We start from the raw sequence: 12,676 nt of genomic DNA, 5'->3' as shown, positions 1-12,676 counted from the left end.
TTCTGTTTTGAAGCGATATTTTGAGGTTGAAGATTCTAAAAAATTATAAGGATACGGATCGGCATGTTAAAAAGAGCATCTAATAATGGTATATTTATTTTAATGAGAAACAATTGATTCCTGACATTGGCGTAACAAAAAAAAGACCATATATTCTATTTGTATATTGTTAACACTGTTATAAAATGTTGTGAGAGCAAAAACAGTGTGAAGCAAAACAAATGAAAAAGATCTAACGGTTCAAACGGTAAGCGAATGAGTCAGTAGAGTGAGCCACTATAGTGACACGTCGTAACATAAGATGACATCCGCGGAAGCCACTATAGTGACACGTCGTAACATAAGGTGACATCCGCGAAAGCTACTATAGTGGCGTATCGTACCTAAGACCTTACCTTAACACCTTAATAAAAACACCCTTGGTGGAATACTCGAATAAATTAGCTGTTCATTTGAATAAGGAACAATTCATAAATGAGAATGCAACCAGATATAATAAAAAGAGACAACTGAGAGATCCCGAATAGGTTCTCAAAATTTATAAATGTTGTAGTACTTTTAAGTGAGAACCGGGAAGAGAAAAGGTTCTCTTTACAAAGCCTTCCTTAACAACAATGATTTAGGAGCATGTCATGCACAGTGCTCACGTGTGCACTTCTACACCGCTTTCCCTTGGACCATCCTGGGAACTTGAAGATGAGCGTCCACTGCATCCGTTGGAGCCCCGACGCCTCCTTAGTGGAGGGAGCTACCTTTCGGATTTGGACCTCGTGAACCTCCATCGAATTTTACATTTTGCTAAATAAGGAATTATAACAAAAGAGCAAAGAATCCTCAGAATCACTTAGGCTTCGATACCAACCAAATATAGAGCAATCATCAGATCTATTTAACTCTACTTATTTCGATAACAGATTTTTATCTGGGACTTTTGTCCCAGCTGGGAAGTTTAATACTTCAGTAGTTTAAGGCGTTTGTCTTCTCATGAATTGTAAATTGGGATCGCTCGTACCGTCTAAGAAACAACTAGAACATTATTAATCGGCACAAACGTAACAAGGATAAGATACCAGCGCAACTGGAATGGTAGGAATTAAAATCAGGAAAAGTAAAAATTAAAAAGTAGGAATATTACCGAAGCTTAGGGAAAACCGTTCGTAAATTGAATCATGACCAGTTGTGACAAATCAAGATGAAAGAAAAGAAGGGTCTGGTTCTGCGCATGCGTGACATGCTAAACATATATCAAACAGAGACAGAAACATTTTATTTATCTCTGTCTGTCTCACAAGAATGCGAATTTTGTTGACTTTCCATGTTGGCTTTTTACAACTAGATACTACTCAATTTTGTCTAGCGAGTGCCGAAACCACTGTCATATACAAAGGTCTGGAAACTACAATGGATGGGGAAAGGCTGTTAATGCCGCACAGTGGATTGATATTGTAAAATACATTTCACAAACAAAATTTTTTGTTTCTATATTAAAATGCTAATTTTTTAATTCTTCTATTGCTATAAAACAAATATGCAGCCAAGTTTTATGAATAATGCATATCTTTTTTATAATCTGCTAAATATCGTCTTAAACTTAAAGTTGTCCTAAAATATTTTTTAGATTTCTGTTTCTAAAAAGCAGCCAGCTGCCTAAATTTTATTGAAATGGGTTTAGTTAGCTTTCTTCTTATAACGAAAATTATAAATATATATGTCGGAGATGAAAGGCCACCGGAGCCTCCCCTCTGGAACTTCGGGAAAATCCGTAAGATTGTAATCAAAGTTTACAGTGGTAATTAAACAATTTGCCGTCATTCTACCCAATCATACTCGTTTGCGATTTGTGATAATAAACTTGGGCTCAAGGCGAACGTAGCCACGGTCAACGGGACGGGCGCTCCGTCTAACAAAGGTGCGGAGTGATGTTATGACCCTCATTACAGGAAATACCCATAGAGGTATCTGACAGTAAAACATGCCAATGGTTCCTTCGGACAATGAATACCTGATGTTGAGGCACGTACACAGCACAAGTCCAGTTAGCCCGAGGACCTTTTCGGCAATTAAGATTTTTGCAAACGGACAGGCAGCTTGTGTCCCAAAATCGACCAATCGACAGCGACGTCGATCCGAGGATCTTGTGTACTTAGACACCCCACCAGAGTTTGTCTCGGTGGCGTCGTTGGGACGAGGATTCATTCCTTATTGAGACCTCATCGAGGAAGGGAGTAGCGCCTTACGATCAGTACACGCTTGAGTTAGAGCAAGTATTTCTATCCTCCCGTTGACCGTGGATTCGTTATCGAACCTAAGACCATTATCACTAGTGTCGCGAGTGCCTAATCGCCGCTGTTGATTGTCGAATCGGTAGCGTTCATACTCGTAGTATCAGGCCGTACCGTCGTTATAACACAGCAATGGCCATTCCAATGGAGATCTAGCAAATGCCCACAACTCTATTCCTGACGCTTCTCTGACATATATATGTTGGGTGTCGGGTTTACATTAGAATTAGAGTTAGGGGCGTGAAACGAATCTTCGTTCGGACTACACGATGTCGTTATGCAATAGAGAAGACATTGACTAGTGCAAATACGATTATTATAGAATTGGACAAGTAACCGTGGTAATTAGATACTCGAGAAACTAATGACAATGATCTTAGGTTCAATAACGAATCCGCGGTCAACGGGATGATAGATGAACATGCTCACAATATCTAAGTCGAACTCTTTGTTAAAACGTGAAATATCCACCGAGCATACAGACACAAAGTAACTCGCTCGACCTCGCGAGAGAATGACTTTCCGTCGCGATGATGTTGCGAAGGAAAACTATGATGGGGTGTGTCTAAGGACACGAGATCATCGGATTCGTCGAGGATAGCCTTCGTTCAGGAGGCGGGGGAAATTGGCGTTGCTGCTAATTGGTCAATCTCCATATCGGTGGTTAGAAAAAGATGCTAGCCGCCCTCGAGGGAAAGTTGCTGGTGGGAGACGCCGTTCGTTGAAAAATAGGTCTCTCCTATCTTCCCGTAGTTGGGACAAAGACTGTTTGTCTGTTTGAAGGACTTTAGGTAACTAGATTTTAGTGTTTATAACGGCCCTCGGGCTAGCTGATCACATACTGTGGAGACGCGTCGACATCTAGTAACCATAATACCCGAAGAATAGGATCTGCGTGTGGCGATCCACGGGACAGAAACCGTTGGAATGTTTACTGTCGCGTGCTGCTACAAATATTTCTTTTAAGGAGAGCTATAGAATTACTCCGTACCTTTGTTAGACAAAGCGTTCATCCCGTGACCGCGGCTACGTTCGGCGACTGGCTGTCGCCTCGAGCTCAAGCTCACTATCACAAATCTCAAACAAATACAATCGGATCGAAAGACGACAATTGTTTAATTACGCCTATGATAGAATCTAGATTACAATGTTAGGGGATTATCCCGAAGTTCCAAAGGGGAGGCTTCGATGTCCTTTCATCTCCGACATATATTATACAACCATTATTCTATTATCAACATATCATATTTTGTTATTATTCTCAAATTTGTTTAAGTTAAAGAAATTGTTTGTATTTGTAAATTCAAGCATACCTCGTTATTCTGGATAAATTCAATTTCCCAAAATTTAGTTATTTATATTCATCCGCATCCAACGCATTGAGGAATTGACCTTTTTCTTACAACAAAAGTGGGTGCAAGACAGGTGAAATGATCAGGATCAGTTATAATTATAATATCGATGGCCAAAAACAATTTGATCGTTTATGGTAGTTATTTGCAACTAAAATCGTTTAAATTAATCTAGTAATTCTTGTAAAGGCGTTTTGTAGAAGTGAGTTTAATAAGGCCCTCGGTTCGGGTTTGCTTTGAACTGTCTGGTCACAGTCAGGATTCCTTAATTCATTTTATTATTTCCTTAATTTTTTATTTCCTTAATTCACGCACACGTGTTCACACTCGTACACACGTGCGCGCGCGCATTTTCGATTGCCGGTTTCGGTGATTTCACAGATCGTAAAATCAGACAACGCGAAATGGTTTTGTCGGCCGAGATAACGGAATCAAAGCATAGTCGCATAAACTTGGTCGCCGACACCTCGATGTATCAGGGCATATGTGTGTCACAAAGTGCACATGCACCGTTCATTCTTATACTGCAACTTTTTTCCTTTTAATTATAACTTTGGTTACAACTAATGACATCCATGAAAATGACTGGTAAATCCACTCTTGACTTTAACGATTGTCTATCGTTCACTAGTCCTTAGCTAATATTTTTTACCCCTTAACTAAATTATTGTACATGTCTATCTCGCGGGTATCCTATTTACCACTGTTGACTTGTGAGTCGATTAGTGATTTGTTTTTGATAGACAGGACGCAGTTGGACAAATTATATGTATTTGCTAGACGAGGAGGTATTTGAAGATACAAGAGGTATAGATACTGACTCATATACATAATAAAGCCTCCTATTTTTTAAATATATTTTTATCACAGATTTAGATGAATAGTAGTAGTATTATATATAATCTTGAATTAGAATCAATAAATGATGAAATACGTAAAAAATGAAATAAGTGCCTATAATACATAATTGTTAATTCATCCCACTGTGTGCCAGGAGTTTTGTTTTATAAATCAGCCGTTACATATGTCGGAGATGAAAGAACACCGGAGCCTTTGGAATTTTGGATAATCCCGCAACATTGTAATCTAGAGTCTACTACAGCTGTAATTAAACAATTGTAGTTATTCAATCCGATTGTAATTGTTCGCGAGTTCTGATAATGAGCTTGGGCTCGAGGCGACAGTCAGACGCCGAACGTAGCCGCGGTCACGGGATGAACGCTTTGTCTAACAAAGGTATGGAGTAATTCTATAGCTCTCCTTAAAAGAAATATTCGTGGCGACACGCGACAGTAAACATTCCAACGGTTTCTGTCCCGTGGCTCGCCACACGCAGACCCTATGCTTCGAGCAAGATGATTGCCAGATGTCGATGCGTCTCCGCAGTACATGTTCAGCTAGCCTGAGGGCCCGTCATAAATCTTAGGATTTAGTTGACTAAAGTCCTTCAAACAAACAGTCTTTGTCCCAGCTACGGGAAAATAGGAGAGACCTATTTTTCAACGAACGGCGTCTCCCACTAGCAACTTTCTCTCAAGGGCGGCTAGCATCTTTTTCTAACCACCGATATGGAGATTGACCAATTAGCAGCAACGCCAAATTCCCTCACTTTCTGAACGAAGGCTATCCTCGACGAATCCGATGATCTCGTGTCCTCGGACACACCCCATATAGTTTTCCTCTGTGGCATCATCGGGACGGGAAATTTATTCTCTCTCGCGATCTCATCGACGAAAAGAGTAACCCCTTACGACCCGTGAATATTACGCGTCCGACTTAGATTTTGTGAGCACGTTCATCTATCATTCCATCGACCGCGGATTCGTTATTGAACCTACGATCATTGCCATTAGTTTCTCGAGTATCTAATTACCACGGTTACTTGTCCAGTTCTATGATAATCGTATTTGCATTAGTCGAAGTCTTCTCTATTGCATAGCGACACGTGTAATCCAAACGAAGATACGTTTCACACCCCTAACCCTGATTCTAATGTAAACCCGACATCAAAAGTGGGATGAAGTGCCGGTTATAACAGTGCTAGAGGTTACGACCATCGTGCGCGAGATTAATTCAGTCGCTAGTGCAAAAATCGAGTGTGGAACCTAACAATTTTCGCCACCGCGTTTCAACTCTGAAACCGCAGGCTTCGACTCCGCTGCATGGTGTGCGGCTATCAATTTGATTATGGAGGAAAATCCTTTACAAAGCAGTGCCCTGAATATAATTTCAATAACGAGTGTCGAATCGATTTCTACGTAGTGGAGGCACCAACTGGTAGATCAAGCCATCCGGGTGAGTCGTTTCCATTTTACCCCGATTTCGGAGCCGAGTGTTCGCTAATTAAAGAATCCATAGTCTTGAGAATTTTTGGGAAAAGAACGATTGATATAGTAGTAATGCGAGGAACAAGACATATTTGTACTAAGCGTATATCTCAAATTTTGTCCGCTGCAGGTGTTGGTGATTTGAGGTAAATTTTTCATGTTCTCGCTGATAGTTATTTAAAATATGATATCGCGATTGATCGTGAAATTTTAAATCAAGGTTTTGACGTAATATTACACAAAATAGCCTCGCTATGTATAAAACAAAAATAATTCATGCCTGTAATAAAACCGCCGAAAACGAGATCGATGTTAATGAAGTTGACAATGTTGTACGTGGTAGTGATAAAAGTTGATTAATCTTTCTTTTCGAAAATCCAAAGATTCACTCGTTACGGGTTTCCTACGTACTCGCGTAAATACAGGCCAGTTAAAAGTACAATTAATTGATCCTAACATCACCGTACAAGGAGTCCTAAGAGACTTCGCGAGCGCAGAACAGTACGTGAGAGAATAAGCGAATTAATTACAGCCAAAAATTATAAAGCCTAGTAATTCACCGTTCGCGAGCCCTATGTTACCCGTGAAGACGAACAATGGTTCAGGTAGATTGTGTTTAGACTTCCGAGCGCTAAATAAAGACACGGTCGCGGATCGGTATCCCTTACCCCTTATTGCTGATCAAATCGCGAGATTGCAAAACGGGAGATACTTTACCAGCCTAGACATGGCCAGCGGGTTTCACCGACTTCCCATTCATCCTAATTCGACAGAATACACAGTGTTCGTTAACCCCGACAGACAATGCGAATACATAAGGATGTCGTTTGGATTAGAAAAATGCATCCTCCGGTTTTCAGAGGGCCATTCTCACTGCCTTAGGCGACCTCGCGTATTCATACGTTGTTGTTTACTTGGATGACGTCCAAATTATTACCGACTCGATAGATCAAGCTCCAAAAGGATTGCACACCGTATTAGATACCCTCGTAAAAGCCGGATTCTCCTTTAACTTTTCAAAACGTTCTTTTCTAAAGACATCGGTACTCTATTTGGGATATGTAATTCACAACGGAGAAGTTCGTACCAGTCCGGGTAAAATACACGCCTTGAGTTCTTTACCTACGTCAACGACCGTCACACAGCTCAGGCAATTCATAGGTTTAGTCTCTTACTTCCAAAAATTCGTCCCTAAATTCTCACAGATAATGAAACCCTTGTACGCACTTACTTCCGGTAATAAAAGCGTAGCTTGGACGGATAGACATGAAAAAATAAAGCAAAAGGTAATCTCCATCTTGACCGAAGCGCCGGTGTTAATGATATTCGACCCCAACTACCCGATAGAACTACATACCGACGCTAGTTCTGAGGGATATGGGCTATTTTAATGCATAAGGTTGAAGGTAAAAATAGGGTAGTGGAATATTACAGTAAAAGGACTAGCCCTGCGGAATCTAGATATCATTCCTATGAATTAGAAACATTAGCGGTTGTAAACGCCGTCAAACATTTCCGTCATTATCTACACGGACGAGAATTTCTCGTTGTCACTGATTGCAATTTCCTGAAGGCATCCAATAATAAAGTACATTTGAATGACAGGGTTTACAGGTGGTGGGCTTATCTGCAAACTTTTACCTTCGACATTATGTATCGGGAAGGCAAACGAATGGCTCATGTCGATTTCTTTTCGCGGAACCCCGTAGACTTGGATCGCCGTACGATCAACAAAATTGTAGAAAAAGAAATCAATCTGGCCGGAATCTCCGAAGATTGGCTATTAGCGGAACAACGTCGCGACCCTCAAATTACAAAGTCATCAATAAGGTGCGGAACGATGAGCTTGCGGACGATATCGCGAACACTTACGAACTACGATCCGGCACTCTGTACCGTAAGATACAAAGGAGAGGCAGAAGTCTCTGCTTGTTCATTGTCCCAAGAGGTTTTAGGTGGTCCGTGATTAACCATGTACACTAGTCAATTATGCACTTGGGATGGGATAAAACACTCGAGAAACTGTAAGAGTATTACTGGTTAGAAGGAATGGCGAAATATGTTCACAAATTCGTAGAGAACTGCCACGCTTATCGAGTTCCGAAGGCCAGTTCAGACAAAATACAAGCTGAACTGCATCCCATACCCAAGACTAACATACCTTGGCATACAGTGCACATGGACATAACGGGCAAATTAAGCGGGAAGAGTGACTCGAAAGTGTACGTCATTGTTTTGGTTGACGCCTTCACCAAATTCATATACCTGCATCATACCCGTAAAATAGATCCCAGTAGCACCATTAAAGCACTTAAGTCGGCTATATTTTTATTCGGCAGTCCCTGCCGTGTAATAGCGGACCAAGGAAGATGTTTTACGGGCAAAGAATTTCAAAGTTTTTGTCAAGATAGAAACATTAAACTTCACTTAATAGCAACCGGTGCTAGTAGGGCCAATGGACAAGTAGAGCGTATAATGGGCACGCTAAAAAGTATGTTTACAACGGTAGAGACGACTGGGCGGTCGTGGCAAGACGCGGTTGGGGAAATACAACTGGCTTTAAATTGCACCACCAACCGTGTGACTAAGTCGAGCTCGTTAGAACTACTGATCAGTAAAGCGGCAAGACCGTATGACTTGATACTACCCGATAATATAAAAGAAAAGGCAATAGACATCGCTGAAGTAAGACAACAAGCCATAAGAAATATAGAGACTAGTGCCAAATATGACAAGGACCGATTTGACAAAAAGAAAGCTAGAATAGTTAAGTTTAATCTCGGTGATTGTGTGTTACGAAAAAACGAAGAGAGAAATCAGACGAAGCTAGATCCGAAATTCAGGGGTCCATTCGTGATAGCAGAGATTTTAGAGGGAGATAGATATACTTTAAAAACCTTAGACGGCAAACCATCATTTAAAGACAGTCATGACAGACAAAGAAAAATGCCGGAGAGTGGCGTTCCTGCTGAGTTGGACATCTACGGTGATGATAACGACGGTGATAATAACGATGCAATTAACATTTGGATTGAGTATCGCAGAGCGCTCCGCTGCTTGGATTGACCTCTTTTCGTTCGTGTAAAGAGGTTTGCTCACATGCAGGGATATTTTGGCAGATTATTAATTGTCAGTAATTAAAAAACAAGGCCGAAAATGAAATTTTTTCAATTCATCAATTTACTTCCAGTTTGCTGTTGAGTGCCGAAGCGTGCAGACGTGTGTCTGGTGCTCTGTGAAGTTCACAATACAACACGTGACGTCCATCCGTCGAAAGTGAACCGAAACAGACATAAACCAAGTGTTTCTAAACTTACTAATGGAAAATCCAACGCTCTTAATCTCTGACCCAAATCATAGCCTCTCGACTAGTTATTTCAAATTGAATTAACTAGCTCGAAGATGGCCCAAGTATCTTGATCAGGCTCTCTTGAACAAAAACATAACTGCACCGCTCTACCTCCACCGTGCCAAAAGGACAATATATCCCTCCTCTCAATTGACACTAAAAGCATTAAAAAGCGTAAGCTAGAAACAGTTAAAACAAACGCAAACACTAGCTAAAATAGTCAACAAGCGATGTAACTACCTATAATAGATACGCAATACTAGAATCCACAAAGGACTCCATGGACATAGCTGAAACACCAACTAACCAAAATACACGTAAAAATCCCCCTCGCCCACCTATCTTCATTGACGATGTCATCGATATTCAAACAATGATAAAGTCCATTGAGGAAGATATTAACAAAGAGGATTACAAACTAAAAATAAATAATAACCAAGTTAAAATTCTGCCGACTAACCCAGACTCCTATAGAAAATCTAACAAAGTTAGTAAAAACCTTGAACGCAAACTTCCACACATATCAACTCAAGCAAGAAAGACTTTTTCGTTTGATACTACGCAACATCCACCACTCAGCTAACTTAGACGAAATAAAGCTCGAACTCCTAAAACATGGCCATGAAGTAACAAACATTAGCAACATAAGCTATTCTTTTTCTTCATTGACATAAAACAAATGCCAAACAATAAACAAATTTACAACATCAATCGACTAATGAACTCAGTAGTAAAATTCGAACCTCCTTTTATAAAAAAAGAGATAGTGCAATGTGAAAGGTGCCAAAGGTACGACTACACGCAGAAATATTGCAACCATAATTTCCACTGCGTTAAATGTGCAAGTATTCACCCCACTGATCAGTGCACTAAATCTCCAGAAACCCCTGCGAAGTGCATCCTCTGTCAAGGAGAGCATCCTGCGAACTATAAAGGTTACTTAGCCTACAAAACCGTGTATACAAACAAGTATCCTAAACTCAAAGAGATAACCAACCAAGTACTCAGCCCTCAAAAATTCTCTACTCCTTCAATCTCCTATGCCCAGGCAGTTCAAGAAAATAAAAAAAATCCGAAAATCCATAGTGACCATTTTCAAAATGGCGTTCCCAGTTCACAAAACACGGATAACTTCTCTATACTCAAAAAATTAATCGAGAAATAATCAGAACAAATTAATAACTTACTATCACTATTAGCACTCATCATGGATAAATTAATACGTCCCGACGCAAAATAAAACCAGGACGCATAGCTCTTTGGAATGGTCTAGCTCAACACAAATACGAACTAGAACTCTTCTTAAAATAACAGCAAATCGACGTAATGCTCATATCTGAAACTCACTTCACCGACAAAAATTACCTGAAAATAAACGGATATAACTTCTACCATACCCAACATCCCAGTGGAAAGGCCCACGGCGGCACCGGAATTATTATCAAAGCCAGCATTAAGCATTATGAGCTTTCATCGTTTCAGAAGAACTACCTTCAAGCTACAAACGTAGCGATAGAAAATTGCCATGGTACAATCACCACTTCAGCAGTATATTGTCCTCCTAGACACTCCATTTCTAAAAAAAAGACTTTTATAACTTTCTTAATGCTCTGGGCAATAGATTCATAGCTGGAGGAGACTATAACGCCAAACATACTCAATAGGGTAGCAGACTTATCACAGTAAGAGGCAAAAATCTCTTGAATAGCATAAACACCAACAGACTCAACTACCTCACCACATACGAACCCACTTACTGGCCCACTGACACTAACAAAATACTTGATTTACTTACCTTCTTTATAACTAAAAATATCTCGCCAAGATATGTCCAAATCAACTCCTCGGTAGAACTCTCTTCAGACCATTCCCCCGTTATTGCAACAATTAGCTCAACAATATTCGAAAATCCACCTAATGACTTTATTCATAACCAACTCACCAACTGGCAGCTCTTTAGAAAAGTCTTTAATAATTCAACATCAGCCTTAATTTCCCTAAAACCAAATGAAGATATCGAAACAGCCACGGAATACTTAAGCAACAGCATAATAAACGCTTTCCGCTCCTCCACACCTACTAAGACTTCTATCAACAAATATGAATACCCCCATTACATATTAAAAAAAATCGCAGAAAAACGTAGACTTAGAAAAGTATGGCAGACCCATAGAACACCTGATGACAAACGCAAACTAAATAACGCAACTAGGAATTTAACCAAAATCATTAAAAACTATAAAAATGACTGTTTCTAGAAATATCTTGCCAATCTGTCTCCCACAGCTGACTCCAACTACTCACTATGGAAGGCTTCCAGGAAACTCACGTGTCCCCCGCAAATAATCCCTCCAATCCGCAGTCCGCAAGGTGGATGAGCGCGTAGCCCTGTAGAAAGAACCAACCTGTTTGCTGATCACCTATCTAACCTATCTATTTAAACCTCACTCCTCCAAAATTGCCGCGGAAATAACTGAATACCTGCACTCTCCCTTCCAAATGTCTCGTCCTATTGAACCCTTTACTTCTGTAGAAGTTACAGAAATAATCCGTCGCCTAAATCCCAGGAAAGCATCGGGGCATGACCAAATGTGTAATAAAGCAATCAAGGAACTTCCCACAAAAGGGATTGCACTCATCGCATCAATTTTTTAACGCAATTCTTCGCCTTGAATACTATCCTAAGTCTTGGAAAATGTCACTGATTACTCTTATCCCTAAACTCGGTAAACCAATACATAAAACTATCTCCTATCGCCCAATTAGTCTTCTACCTTTTTTGTCAAAACTATTCGAGAAGATGCTAACGAATCGACTCCTTCCACTCTTAGAGGATTTGAAAACACTGCCAGATCACCAATTCGGTTTTCGGAAGCAACATTCAACAATAGAGCAAATCCATCGCATAACACATAATATCAGCCAAAACTTAGAAAAGAAAAAATATTGCTCAGCGGTATTCCTAAACATTCAAGAGGCATTCGACAAAGTATGGCATGAAGGGCTTCTATACAAACTAAAGAAAATCCTACTATACACCTACTACTCCATCCTAAAGTCTTACCTAACCAATAGACAATTCATGGTTAAATACTTAGACGCCACAACCACATATCCAATAGAAGCTGGCATACCCCAAGGTAATATCCTTGGATCCCTGCTGTTCTCCATCTACACTGCCGATTTACCAATATTAACAGAAATAACTATAGCGACATTTGCTGACGACACAGCGCTATTAGCATCCTACGCAGTCCCGATAATCGCATCATCCACTCTCCAGCGATGTCTCGACTCTATGTAAAAGTGGTTTCACAAATGGAGCTTCAAAATTAACGAAAACAAATCCACACAAGTAACCTTCAC

This window comes from Bombus vosnesenskii, unplaced genomic scaffold (assembly GCF_011952255.1).
Source record: "Bombus vosnesenskii isolate JDL3184/JDL3185 unplaced genomic scaffold, Bvos_JDL3184-5_v1.1 scf7180000013753, whole genome shotgun sequence".
Classification (NCBI taxonomy): domain Eukaryota; kingdom Metazoa; phylum Arthropoda; class Insecta; order Hymenoptera; family Apidae; genus Bombus; species Bombus vosnesenskii.
The sequence above is the reverse complement of the archived record's forward strand: the minus strand, read 5'-3'. Positions refer to the sequence as shown.